General features: G+C 47.2%; 1 long non-coding RNA gene across 1 annotated transcript; it reads left to right on the top strand.

Annotated features, from left to right (window-relative positions):
• The first annotated feature begins 3,445 nt into the window (after positions 1–3,445).
• Positions 3,446–12,570, top strand: LOC140105873 (uncharacterized). Its single transcript, XR_011850663.1, has 2 exons — positions 3,446–4,088; positions 11,684–12,570. It is a non-coding gene; the product is annotated as an uncharacterized lncRNA (long non-coding RNA).

Below are 12,570 nucleotides of genomic sequence, written 5' to 3'. Positions count from 1 at the left end.
GACACAGGGTGTACACAGCAGTATATACCCCCTCAGACATTACATACACGGCACAGGGTGTACACAGCAGTATATACCTCCTCAGACATTACATACATGGAACAGGGTGTACACAGCAGTATATACCTCCTTAGACATTACATACATGGCACGGGATGTACACAGCAGTATATACCCCCTCAGACATTACATACATTGCACGGGGTGTACACAGCAGTATATACCCCCTCAGACATTACATACATGGCACAGGGTGTACACAGCAGTATATACCTCCTCAGACATTACATACATGGCACAGGGTGTACACAGCAGTATATACCCCCTCAGACATTACATACATGGCACAGGGTGTACACAGCAGTATATACGCCCTCAGACATTACATACATGACACAGGGTGTACACAGCAGTATATACCCCCTCAGACATTACATACATGGCACAGGGTGTACACAGCAGTATATACCCCCTCAGACATTACATACATGACACAGGGTGTACACAGCAGTATATACCCCTCAGACATTACATACATGGCACAGGGTGTACACAGCAGTATATACCTCCTCAGACATTACATACATGGCACAGGGTGTACACAGCAGTATATACCCCCTCAGACATTACATACATGGCACAGGATGTACACAGCAGTATATACCCCCTCAGACATTACATACATGGCACAGGATGTACACAGCAGTATATACCCCCTCAGACATTACATACATGACACAAGATGTACACAGCAGTATATACCCCCTCAGACATTACATACATGACACAGGGTGTACACAGCAGTATATACCCCCTCAGACATTACATACATGGCACAGAGTGTACACAGCAGTATATACCCCCTCAGACATTACATACATGGCACAGGGTGTACACAGCAGTATATACCCCCTCAGACATTACATACATGACACAGGATATACATAGCAGTATATACTCCCTCAGACATTACATACATGACACAGGGTGTACACAGCAGTATATACCTCCTCAGACATTACATACATGACACAGGGTGTACACAGCAGTATATACCCCCTCAGACATTACATACATGGCACAGGATGTACACAGCAGTATATACCCCCTCAGACATTACATACATGGCACAGGGTGTACACAGCAGTATATACCCCCTCAGACATTACATACATGACACAGGGTGTACACAGCAGTATATACCCCCTCAGACATTACATACATGACACAGGGTGTACACAGCAGTATATACCCCCTCAGACATTACATACATGACACAAGATGTACACAGCAGTATATACCCCCTCAGACATTACATACATGGCACAGGATGTACACAGCAGTATATACCACCTCAGACATTACGTACATGGCACAGGGTGTACACAGCAGTATATACCCCCTCAGACATTACATACATGACACAGGGTGTACACAGCAGTATATACCCCCTCAGACATTACATACATGACACAGGATGTTCACAGCAGTATATACCCCCTCAGACATTACATACATGACACAGGGTGTACACAGCAGTATATACCCCCTCAGACATTACATACATGGCACAGGGTGTACACAGCAGTATATACCCCTCAGACATTACATACATGGCACAGGATGTACACAGCAGTATATACCCCACTCAGACATTACATACATGACACAGGATGTACACAGCAGTATATACCCCACTCAGACATTACATACATGGCACAGGATGTACACAGCAGTATATACCCCTCAGACATTACATACATGACACAGGATGTTCACAGCAGTATATACCCCCTCAGACATTACATACATAGCACAGGGTGTACACAGCAGTATATACCCCCTCAGACATTACATACATGACACAAGATGTACACAGCAGTATATACCTCCTCAGACATTACATACATGACACAAGATGTACACAGCAGTATATACCCCCTCAGACATTACATACATGACACAAGATGTACACAGCAGTATATACCCCCTCAGACATTACATACATGGCACAGGGTGTACACAGCAGTATATACCCCCTCAGACATTACATACATGGCACAGGGTGTACACAGCAGTATATACCTCCTCAGACATTACATACATGGCACAGGATGTACACAGCAGTATATACCCCCTCAGACATTACATACATGACACAGGGTGTACACAGCAGTATATACCTCCTCAGACATTACATACATGACACAGGGTGTACACAGCAGTATATACCCCCTCAGACATTACATACATGACACAGGATGTACACAGCAGTATATACCCCCTCAGACATTACATACATGGCACAGGGTGTACACAGCAGTATATACCCCCTCAGACATTACATACATGACACAGGGTGTACACAGCAGTATATACCCCCTCAGACATTACATACATGGCACAGGGTGTACACAGCAGTATATACCCCCTCAGACATTACATACATGACTCAGGGTGTACACAGCAGTATATACGCCCTCAGACATTACATACATGGCACAGGGTGTACACAGCAGTATATACCCCCTCAGACATTACATACATGGCACAGGGTGTACACAGCAGTATATACGCCCTCAGACATTACATACATGACACAGGGTGTACACAGCAGTATATACCCCTCAGACATTACATACATGACACAGGATGTACACAGCAGTATATACCTCCTCAGACATTACATACATGGCACAGGGTGTACACAGCAGTATATACCCCCTCAGACATTACATACATGACACAGGGTGTACACAGCAGTATATACCCCTCAGACATTACATACATGGCACAGGGTGTACACAGCAGTATATACCCCCTCAGACATTACATACATGGCACAGGGTGTACACAGCAGTATATACCCCTCAGACATTACATACATGGCACAGGATGTACACAGCAGTATATACCCCACTCAGACATTACATACATGACACAGGATGTACACAGCAGTATATACCCCACTCAGACATTACATACATGGCACAGGATGTACACAGCAGTATATACCCCTCAGACATTACATACATGGCACAGGGTGTACACAGCAGTATATACCCCCTCAGACATTACATACATGGCACAGGGTGTACACAGCAGTATATACGCCCTCAGACACTACATACATGACACAGGGTGTACACAGCAGTATATACCCCTCAGACATTACATACATGACACAGGGTGTACACAGCAGTATATACCCCCTCAGACATTACATACATGGCACAGGGTGTACACAGCAGTATATACCCCTCAGACATTACATACATGGCACAGGGTGTACACAGCAGTATATACCTCCTCAGACATTACATACATGGCACAGGGTGTACACAGCAGTATATACCCCCTCAGACATTACATACATGGCACAGGGTGTACACAGCAGTATATACGCCCTCAGACACTACATACATGACACAGGGTGTACACATTGTGAAGGGGAATATCTGTACATGAGCCTATAGTTTTATATTTTTTATACTTTTATATAGCTGGCAAATACTAAAGTTTTTCCTCCTCAGCAATATGCTCAGATATGTTACTTAAGATGGCGCCGGCATCCACACAGCCAACGCCCTATATCCAGGAAGAGAACAACATTCCTGATTCCAAAAAGGCTTCATCCCTCATATCGAAACTCAATGCCCAGGACATTATCTGCCCAGATACTGGAACTGACCAACCAGGGCACATCGGATGCTAGACACATTTGCTTAACCCTTGCCCACTATGATGCTGCATGACACATAACCACACCTTTTTCTCTTTTGTATAAAAGCTACAAACACGGAAATAAAATCAATCTTGCTGTCATGAAAGCTAGAGTGAAGAGCTTGCTTAAGATTAAAACCTGAATAATCTTATCTCAGATTTTATCTTGAAAATGTGCACACTTGCTCTATCTAATTTGGAGGTGACTGACTGGACCGGTTAATTGTCGATTACGACCCTGACAATTTGGCGCTCAACTGTGGGGGCGTGGCCTGAGCCTCTGAGCCCCCGGGGACCCGCACTAACACCCGGTGGATGACTCCTGACGCTCCCGGAGGAGATCTGATCAATCTCACAGGAACACGGTATGTCTATGTATATAATATATATATAGTACTTATCTGTGTATCCGAGGGCGTGAGGTAGTAGTCTCCGGACTCTACGGGTCTGCGGGGTGATTGTCTGAGTGGTGGGCTCCTCTTTGTCTCAGCGCTACGCTCAGAACCGTGACACAGCAAGGAAGACGATTTAGTTTCGTTTTCAAACACCACCCCCGCTCCATCAGTCACTCTGATAATTTCTGCCTGGACAGTGAAGTAAATTTGTGTGTTGCCGTCTGGTTATTTAAAGTTGTATTGTGATCAGGAAAAGAATATTTAAAGACGTAACTAAGTAATGTCTAGTGACATCGGCCGTCAGAGTAGAGAAATACGCCATGACGGGTGTCTAAGCCTGAAATTAGGCGAGCTGGGGAGTATAACCCAGTAGGAACTTCTCACTAGGAGAGTTACCTGCATAGAGTACCGTAGTGGATACCGTTATTCTGGTTGGGGACCAGACCACTGTGTTAGCCTGTATATTGGTTAGGACAGAGTAACACCGTGGCGCACGTGTGGAAAGGATTTTGATTTAACGGGGATCGCTGTGTTGAGCGAGTGGCCACGCCAACATAGTACTCTATTTAGTTAGACCGAATGTTACGTCTCATGAGAAAGGAACACAGCCTCCCCCCGGGAGCACAGATGGCAACCCAGATAGTGGAGCAGAGAGAAGGAAAGAAATATGTGAAATATGCAAAAGACTTGTACAAGTTTGTAGAACAGGCAGGGAAGTCAGGGAGATTACAGCCCACACTGTGGAAGACCATCTTAGATGGTAGTAAAGGGTCCCTAGAGGACAAGGGGCTGTTAGAGTCAGCACAAGAAAGGAGAAGGTGGCAGTGAAGGGGCAGAAATGATTTACGGATATGTAAAATGTGAATCACAAAGTGTTAAAAATTGTAATGAAAAAGATGCATCTAAAATGGCCGCCGTTCCTCTTGGCTCGCCACCGCCCTATAATGGCGCCGGTTCAAGTCCGGAGGGGTGGACATGTGACGTATGTGGAATTCAGAACCCGGATGGGGTGGAGACTTGTTGTCAGTATGGTGCTCCACGCCCACATAGACACACCCCCAAATCCAGCGGAAGTGGGGCATGCCCCTCTTCCGGTAGCAGCCATTTTAAGACAGTTTATTTTTCAGTGGCGGCCATTTTAAGTTATATTCCCTTCAAGTCCCTGAAAGTTAATTACCTATGACCCTACTATTGGCAGCCATAAACGCTGGTTGTGGGTAGCAGTGAAGCACCATTGAAGGGCCTGAACAGGGCTCAGAACGCCGGCTGAGATGATTTCATCTTATTTCAGTTCTCTGTTCAGATTATTCTTGGATGTGCAACGCTGTTTGTCTGGGTATGGTCATCTCTGATAGTTAAAAATTTATTTGATCCCGACAACTGCAGAAAAATTACTATAAAAAAGTGTTGCAATATGTCTGGTACCTGCTTTCTGGCGTTTAAGAGGTTAACGAGAGGGAGATCTCAGGGGCTGTGTAGCTGCGTTTTGTTTTCTGAAGACATGTAAATGACCTTGACGCTGAAGTTCTCCAAAAATCTACGGTTCTGCCTAAGCTGTGTTATCAGTGTGTGTTCTGTTCTGACCTTGACGCTTACAGCATAACAGATTGAGCAAGAATGAGCCCCCCGACTGTATTACACAGCCTAGGACTGACTGTATTACAGAGCCTAGGACTGACTTTTGTTCCTTTTTGATTAAAAACCATCTTAAGTGTACCTGGATTTTGTTGAGATGTTGGAGTCTGGCCAGAAGTTTATAGATAGTTAAGAGAATCCTATATGTCTGGATGAGATAAAGCAAGACGCACACGGTAATGGAAGATTTGATGACCTGACAGTGTAGTGTACATCTGTTTTGTAATGGGTTGTTACCAAAGGTGTTAACGACTGGAGACATCTCTACCAGACTTACGTATACAGGGACTGAAAGCCAGAGGGAAACAGAGACCAATTTCACAGACCACGGCAAAGTCAGATTGACAACGTTTCCGGAAGTCTCAACCGACCGACCCAAGTGGGCGTGTTTCGACTGTGGGGAGGAGACATTACTATAGTGAGTGGCGGAGACGGCCCCAACAGGGCAGGACAAGGGGGGTGATTACGGGCAAGGATGTCAGCAAGAACAGTCCCCCTCTTCCAAATAGAGTTAGTGCTTTCCATTGTAAAACTCTCCCCTGCTAGCCCGATGATGATTTTAACCCATTCCCGGTCAAGGAAAAGGCCCGGAAAGAACAGCTGGATACATGTAGCATGGTCCATGACCTCCAAGCTGCCAATGAGTGTACTGAAGCCCAGTGGTCCCTAGCCCAAACTGGCAGCAGTCCCTGAGAGTGACATATTATTCACTGTTATTGATTTGGCAAATGTTCTCTCTGTGCCCCTACATGAAGATTGCCAGTACCTATTTGCCTTTACCAGTTCAGTATTCCAGTATACCTGGTGTAGATTCCCACAAGGGGGGTAAAACTCACCCAGCCAATACCCCACGGCCCTACAGGGAGTAGACTGGCAGACTAGCCCCTTACTGGATGTTCTCCTTTTCAGTATGCGGAGGACCTACTGTTTTTGTTTGCCAGGATGCATTTATTGACCTTATGTGTTTTCTGTTCCAGAAGGGTTGCAAAGTTTCCAAAAACAAACTCCAGTACTGCCAGGAGAAGGTGGTCTTCCTAGGCCACTGCTTCTCAGCCACAGGCAAATATCTGGCAGAAAGAAAGCTGGCAATCCAGAATATGCCCCTCTTCCGGCAGTGGCCATCTTGGTACTCCTGCAGAGACCCGGGTGCAGCCACTGTATCCTCACTTCTTCCGGGGCCTACTACCAAGGCCCGAGCGCTTCGGAAGAAAGTTCATCTCACCCCTCACAGGCGCTAGGCCTGTTTCCAGTCCAGTATGACACCCGAGCTCACAAAAAGCGTGATCAGGATCAGCCGGCCCCTCAAGTCCAAATAACCCCTGAAATTTTGCAAGGGTCCCCACTCTACAGTCGCTTGCAAGATAGACATGCCGCTATAGCAGACAGCGGAGATGAGTGGAAAACTGACCCTCCCAAGTCCAGGGCCCGGCTCTCTACCGGACTTTCACACACCAAGGGACCGGGACCGCAGCCTCCACTGCTTACCCCACAGGCACCCCAGAGGGGGAAAGAGGAACAGTGTGGACAGCAAACTACCGAACAGTGGAGACCCTGCAGTCCCAGATGAAGAAAACCACAGTCACACCCAGTGTTCCTACACTCCCTGACCTAAACATGACTACTGTCACAGCAGAAGCTCCCCTGAAGAGCAAGACCCTCATCAGTGAACCTACTAGGTACGTGGCTTTCACACCCACGCAACTGGACACTATCATCAGTAAACTCCCAGACCCGGATAAACACCCTATGCAGTTTCTGCGGAAGTTGGAGCAGAACCGCCAGATCTATGGTGCCACCTGGAGGGATCTTTACAATATGGTTACTGTTAAAACTCCTGACACTTATCTGCAGGTCATCCTGAAGTATCTGGACGCCTCGGCAGTACCGGACCAGGACAGTTACCAGTCAGGGTTGGACTTCTGTTCCCAGATGAAGACTTGGGCACAGGAATGCCTCACCGACCAGGCAGGTTCTATCCAGGACGTCCAGCAGGAAAAAGATGAACCTATGGACGGGTACTCCTCCAGACTGTCTCAACAATTTGAGGATCTCGGATTCACCCTCCATAAGATCCAAGCCCACATGCTTGTAAAGGCCCTAGTGGAGGGCCTCCAAGATGAACTTAAAGACAAAGTTCTTGCCACTCGTCCAGAAATCCTATCCGCAGGATTCAAGGATGCTGTAACCATAATCAAAGGATTCCAGAAAGCTCAACATAAGGAGAGAGACAAGAAGAAAAAAGGAAGTGATGCTGATGACCACCATTTCAATGGACAGTGATTCAGATGAAGAACCAGTCCCTGCTCCTATTATGGTACAGCAAGCTCCTACAGGACCACCTATGCCTGTCAACTACTACCCTCAGCCACCAGTACCCCATGCATCTCATCCGTGGCAGACACCACAACAGCAAGGACCCTTTGGATTCAACAACCAGAGACCTCTCCCTACCTGCTGGATTTGTGGAAGACAAGGCCATGTCAAAAGAGACTGCAGGTCCAGACCCAGAGATGACTACAGACCGCGCCAAAGTGGACCTAGATCTGATGACTATAGAGGGTCCCAGAATAGACCCAGACCTGATGACTATAAAGGATCACATGATGAACCCAGGTACCAGGACCAAAGATATCAAGAACCAAGACCACAGGATTGTATTGGCATTACCGGCACCACTGCTGAGTCTCCCCTCACTATTCCTGTCCCCGTTGGACCTTTCCCTGATGTCATGGCTCGCTTCCTGGTGTCAGATACCTGCCCCATCAACCTTCTAGGGGCAGACCTTCTTCAACGTCTTAGAGCTTCTATCAATTATACTCTCCAAGGTCTTCAGCTTGAATTACATGACCCCAGGTCAGAAGAGGGAACTATGGACAGATGTGTACTTAGAGCTCTCCCTCTGATGCTTCAGCAAATTCATCAACCTGATCTCTTCTATGGAGTCCCGGACCGGGTCTCAGCCCAACTCCCTTCCTCACTCTGGTCAACTGGACCTGATGACGTAGGACTTCTACCAGTCCCTCCAGTGATGGTATATCTAAAAGAGGGGGCTCAGCCCCCAAGGATACCTCAGTATCCTCTGAAGATGGCTCAAGAACAAGGCCTCTCCACCCAAATTCAGGCCCTTGTCAAGCAAGGTGTTTTGATCTACTGTACCTCTTCCTGCAACACCCCATTATTTCCTGTCCAGAAGAAGACCCCCAAGGGGTCACCACCCAAGTACAGGTTAGTCCAGGACCTCAGAGCAATCAATGCAGCTACTGTATTGGAAACTCCGGTGGTACCCAACCCCAACACTTTGCTGGCCAGCATTCCACCCTCTGCGAAGGTTTTCACGGTCATCGATCTTGCTAATGCCTTCTTCAGTGTACCCTTACACCTGAAGTGCCGTTATCTGTTTGCCTTTACCTCCTGTGGAAGCCAACTCACTTGGACAAGGTGCCCACGGGGTGCCCAGAACAGCCCTAACCAATTTACTCAGGCTATGAAGACTGTCTTGTCTCCCTGGATTGCTGAGCATTCTCAAGTTACTCTCCTACAGTATGTGGATGATCTTCTCCTCTGTGCTGACTCCAAACCACTGCTGGAGCAAGAGTCATTGTCTCTCCTACTGTACCTCTCTACAGCCAACTGCAAAGTTTCCAAGGATAAAGTTCAATGGTGTCATGCAAAGGTCATTTTCCTTGGACATTGTGTCTCTCAAGGGGCCAGACACCTCATAGAAGACAGGAAATCGGCCATTGCCAAGTTACCATTTCCTTCCACCATTAACCAACTCCAGTCTTTCTTGGGACTCATCACCTACTGCAGACAATGGATTCCAGATGCATCCAGGCTTATGCAACCCTGGATGCATCACCTCTGGTCCTCCCACATCTACAAGACTGTCACCACCAACTGAAGATGGCCATTTCCAGAGCGCCTGCTCTGGAACTTCCAGACTATACCCAGCCCTTCAACCTGTTTGTTTCTGAAAGTGAAGGACATGCAACTGGTGTCCTGGCGCAACAGCATGCTGGGAGACAACGTCCTATTGGTTACTACTCTTGCCGTCTGGACCCTGTGGCCAGAACATCTCCTACTTTTTTGAAAGCAGTTCATGCCGCCCATGCACTCCTAGACAAGACTGCTGACATCGTCCTGGGACATGACCTCATCATTCAAGCTTCTCATGATCTGGCGGCAGTTCTTTCTCAGACCCAACCCAGACATCTGGCCCACCAGAGACACCTCAGACTTCAGTGTTCTTTACTTCTGCCTTCCCATATCACCTTCAAACGTTGTTCAGTCATCAATCCAGCCACTCTCCTTCCACATTCCAGGGGGGAAGAAACTGACCCAGGAGTTGCTCCAGAAGTTGAAGATCCTCATGACTGTTTACAAGTTCTTCTTGATGATACCTCAACGCTTCCAGGGGTAACTACCCAGGAATTACCCCATCCTGACCTTGAACTTTGGACAGACGGCTCCAGGTTTGCAGACCAGTCTGGAAGGTACCATACAGATTATGCGGTAACCACTGAAACACAGGTGGTGAAAGCAGAAGCCATACCAGCCTCCATGTCAGCTCAAGAAGCCGAACTGATAGCCCTCAAGGAAGCCTGCACTTTGGCCAAAGGGAAGGCTGTGAACATCAGGACTGACTCAAGGTATGCCCATGGCATTGCCCATGATTTTGGAATAATCTGGAAGAACAGAGGCTTCATCACAGCCGCAGGTACCCCAGTGAAGCATGCAGACCTCATCAAGAGCCTGATGGAAGCTCTACAACTGCCTACCAAGGTGGCAGTGATCAAGGTAAAAGCTCACGGAAAAGTGAACTCTAAAGCAGCCAGAGGAAACTACCTGGCTGACTGCACAGCCAAAGAAGCTGCCATGGGGAATGTGTCATCCGAGTGGCTGGAAAGGATCCCGAAGGAAAAACAAGAGATGACCTACCCCTGTATGGTGGCCACTAGAGCCCAGAAGAAGAAAGAAGAAGAAGAGAAGATTATTTCTCCTACCCTTGCTCAGCTACAAGAGGAACAAAAGATGGCCCCAGAAGAAGAGCATAAAGCATGGTAAACATGGGGTGCTGCTTATAAGAATGGACTCTGGACAATGCAAGGACTTGTCTGTCTCCCTAGAAAGCTGTACCCCGCCATTGCTGCCTGGGCTCATGGGGTAATGCACAGAGGAAAGAACCAAGCACTAGGCTATGCCAAGAAGATGTATTTTGCTCCAGGATTATCTACAGCTGTGAATGCCTACATGAAGGCCTGTTCCATTTGTGCTACCTGCAACCCAGCTCCCACGACCAAAGTGCCCTACCAGCACCTGGCCAAGTCAGACTACCCTTTCCAAAGGATCCAAGTTGACCACATTCAGCTTCCCAAGTCAGGAAGATATGAATATGCTTTAGTAGCTGTGGACATGTTCTCAGGATGGCCAGAAGCCTACCCAGTTGTCAACATGACTGCTGAGCTCACAGCCAAGAAACTGATTACTGAAATTGCCTGCAGATTTGGAGTACCTCAGGTAATAGAGAGTGACCAAGGACCAGTGTTCACAGGGCAAATCTACACAGAACTAAGGCAGATGCTAGGAGCTAACATAGGACTCCACACGCCATATCATCCTCAAAGCTCCAGGAAAGTTGAAAGGATGAACGGGACTTTGAAGAACAAACTGCTCAAGATGACACAAGAAAACCCTAAGGAATAGCCAGAACTCTTGCCCATTGCCCTGTACCATGTCAGACATACCCCTCAAGCCAAACACGGTCTCACTCCCTGTGAGATTCTGTTTGGGTCACCCCCTAAGTTGTCAGAAGTTAGGGAGCAGCAGTTAGCTGAGGGGATGGATAAAGTTGTTAAGTTTGTTGTCCGTCTGTCTAAAAGAATTGTCTAACACACACTCTGCAGTCTCTGCTTCTATTTCTGAATCCACAGGTGACGCGGTCCACGACTTCCAACCAGGTGACAAGGTGTACGTAAAGAAGTACATCCGCAAGAACTGCCTGGACCCAAGGTTTGACGGTCCATACACTGTGATTCTTGTCACCCCCACTGCGGTAAAACTTGAGGGGAAAACCACCTGGACACACGCCTCCCACTGCAGAAGAGACCCGGCCTCACCATGAGGAAACATATCCTTTCTGTATACATGATGTTCTTTAGCTCGTGCCACATTGGTTCAGGATTAACCACATTATGGGTTAATATGCCCCAAAATAAACCACGATTGCCCAATCCCCCATCCATGGAGCTAATTTAGGGTAAGATGGGAGGGCTCCATGAGTGTAAGTTAGCATAGTGCAAGCGGGAGGTGAGGTCTTGCTGAAAGGGCAGGCCTTGCCCGAAGTTTGTGAAGCAGCCCCACCCCGACCTATCCCCACTCATGGACAACCTCGAAGGTACGTTAGAGGAAAAATTTAGTATTTAGGGGGGATTGTGAAGGGGAATATCTGTACATGAGCCTATAGTTTTATATTTTTTATACTTTTATATAGCTGGCAAATACTAAAGTTTTTCCTCCTCAGCAATATGCTCAGATATGTTACTTAAGATGGCGCCGGCATCCACACAGCCAACGCCCTATATCCAGGAAGAGAACAACATTCCTGATTCCAAAAAGGCTTCATCCCTCATATCGAAACTCAATGCCCAGGACATTATCTGCCCAGATACTGGAACTGACCAACCAGGGCACATCGGATGCTAGACACATTTGCTTAACCCTTGCCCACTATGATGCTGCATGACACATAACCACACCTTTTTCTCTTTTGTATAAAAGCTACAAACACGGAAATAAAATCAATCTTGCTGTCATGAAA

Source organism: Engystomops pustulosus, chromosome 11, assembly GCF_040894005.1.
Source record: "Engystomops pustulosus chromosome 11, aEngPut4.maternal, whole genome shotgun sequence".
In the NCBI taxonomy this organism is placed as follows: domain Eukaryota; kingdom Metazoa; phylum Chordata; class Amphibia; order Anura; family Leptodactylidae; genus Engystomops; species Engystomops pustulosus.
Note: the sequence above shows the minus strand (reverse complement) of the source record. Positions and strands in the feature narration are given on the sequence as shown.